Source organism: Macrobrachium nipponense, chromosome 11 (genome assembly GCF_015104395.2).
Source record: "Macrobrachium nipponense isolate FS-2020 chromosome 11, ASM1510439v2, whole genome shotgun sequence".
In the NCBI taxonomy this organism is placed as follows: Eukaryota; Metazoa; Arthropoda; class Malacostraca; order Decapoda; family Palaemonidae; genus Macrobrachium; species Macrobrachium nipponense.
Window position 1 is genome coordinate 43,248,032 of NC_061087.1, and position 2,500 is coordinate 43,250,531.

Below are 2,500 nucleotides of genomic sequence, written 5' to 3' on the forward strand. Positions count from 1 at the left end.
AGCACAAATAAGATTTCCCTTTAGATGAAGGCTAGTTATTGAGAAACAGCAATTTCAAATCAGTTACCTGAAGACGAGCACATACACACACAGGCGCACGCACGCATGAATACTCGTGTCATAAAGGAAACGGTTTAAGCGTGAAAGAAGGGTGGGTCAGGAAATTTGGAGATGAATGGGGTTTGTTCTTAGTTATCTATGAGTTTTATTTATTTATTTATTTTTTCTTTTGCAGGACATGAGGAAAATCAATAGGAAAGAATAATGAGTAAATAAATAACAGTAACAATCAGATCTGTCTCCATCAAAGAAGCTTTCCATAATACCAATAAAAAAAATAACGATACAGATATCTATATGAATACATTAACCGAAGTCGGAATAATCTTGGAAGTCCCCTGCTCTATGAGTTTTTCAGTTAGGAATTTCCAATACTCTACCCGTTTACCTCTGGCCCGCCAAAAAACGCCACTCATCATCCGGGTTCATTCCAGGGAGGCAAATCGAAAAGGAAATACAACGAAGGGGGCGCAGAATTAGAATGCTCAGGCAATCGAATTAAATTACATCTTACCGCAGTCTGGGTTAGCTATTATATAGATTAAATTTTTCTTTCGGGTAATGCATGCAATGGTTCTCATTTTCTTTGTAGAATACATCAATTCGGCTTTACTACTAATAAAATTAGCAGATGTCAAAGGCATCATTTGGAGAAAACGAGAAGCATGTTAGCGTTAAAGATAAAGAAAAGGAGAGATAACTGAAACAGGATAGAGAGGCAATCAGAAGTCCTGTCTTAAGGTGAGGATTCAAAGTAACTTAAATACAGTAATAATATCCCTCCCGACAAGAACAAATGCAGTGTTAACAGGATTTGCAGGACAGATAAGTCAGAACAGAAGGCATAATGCATTGTCTCCCGGCTGGATTGCTCGGCTGACTGAACATACAACTTCAAACCCGGAGTTACTGAGGGATTCCAACGAATTATTTCCCTGAAACTTGCTCTTTTCACTAATAATCTTCCATATGTTTACTGGATGATTCAGTTTAATCTAATAGCTAAAATTCCTGCAACAATGAGAAACAGCAAGTTCTTAAAAGTCATGCAGTGTGATCCTAGCCTTATAATAATTACTCATAAACTTTGACTAAAAATGAATTCTCCAATCATGAGGGCTTATGTGGATAAATCGTGAAGTATCCCATTAGAAATAAAGAAGTTGTAGATGGAAATGTGTTCTTAAACCTGAACAAGTGGTGGGAAGAGGGGGAAGGGCGGGCAGGGGATGGAGGATTGCATGGAAAAAGGTCACTGAGGAAATGACTCAAAACCAGAGTTGCTTTATAAAGAGAAAACAGACCCGATCGAAGGCGTGAGATTTGGATGATACGTTCAATATGGAGGACAAAAGTGAGGTATGAATGAAGCAATAAGTTGGTGTAAATTTGCGAATGCTTGAGGAGGAGACTTGAAGATGTAACGACGTATCTAGATAATAGGATCTTACATGAGATGTTGCATATAAGGAATGAGGTGAATGAACAAATGCATTTTATATAAGACTGCGCGCAATGGGGACGGCGGTTAACTCAAAGGGGAATGACAATACTTAGTGCGCAAGAGCTCATTTGGAAGATAGATGTGGCTTCAGACAAGGGTCACGAGATATAGATCAAAGGCTTATTATAAAACGTTTTCTTTGAAGTTAGAGAGCAGAGGAGAAACTATGTTGCATAAATTGACCCAGAAACCACCTGTGATAGAAATAATTGCGATACATTTAGGAAAGTGTATGGTGTAAGTGATAATGACCAGGAGAAAGGGGGTGACGACTAGATTATGAAATAACGTAATGTTTGTATATTGTATTTTAATTAGGTATAAAGGAAGATAAAATTCAGAGACAAGTGAAAAAGATTGATGGTACCTGTGTGGACATAACGACAACTAGAAAGATGATACAGTGAATTTTTATTGGGTTGGTGGAACAACGAAAATATTGATTCAAAAAAGGTATTTGGGAGTCAACTTAACAATGTTGGGATGAGAGATTTGGAGGTGAAGTATGTACATGTAACCAAAGTTGGAATGCATGAAAGGACTTTAGAACCAACGTACTTTTGGAACTGGATTGAACTTTGCATGCAAATAAAAGAATGAAAATGTAACTGCTGAGATAAATTGTTTTGGTAAATACTGTCAAGTAAGAAGGCCTGAAGGGTGAAAACTGTAAAAGTACAAAGGAGTGATAAAAAGTCTAAGCACAGGGGAGAAGATGGATCACGTGAACTGAATAGAAGATATTAGGTTGACGCAAAGTGTGTAATTCGGTTGTATTTGGAATGAGACTAAGAGGAATATCCTAAATGGAAGAGTGAGTACAAGATAATTGTGTGTAATGCTGATGAGTTTTTAGAGTAGGCCTACGAAGCAATGACTATTTTGAAGGATTTTTGCGAAGGGGAGGCATTAATGATTCAGCGGCTTGTCATATGA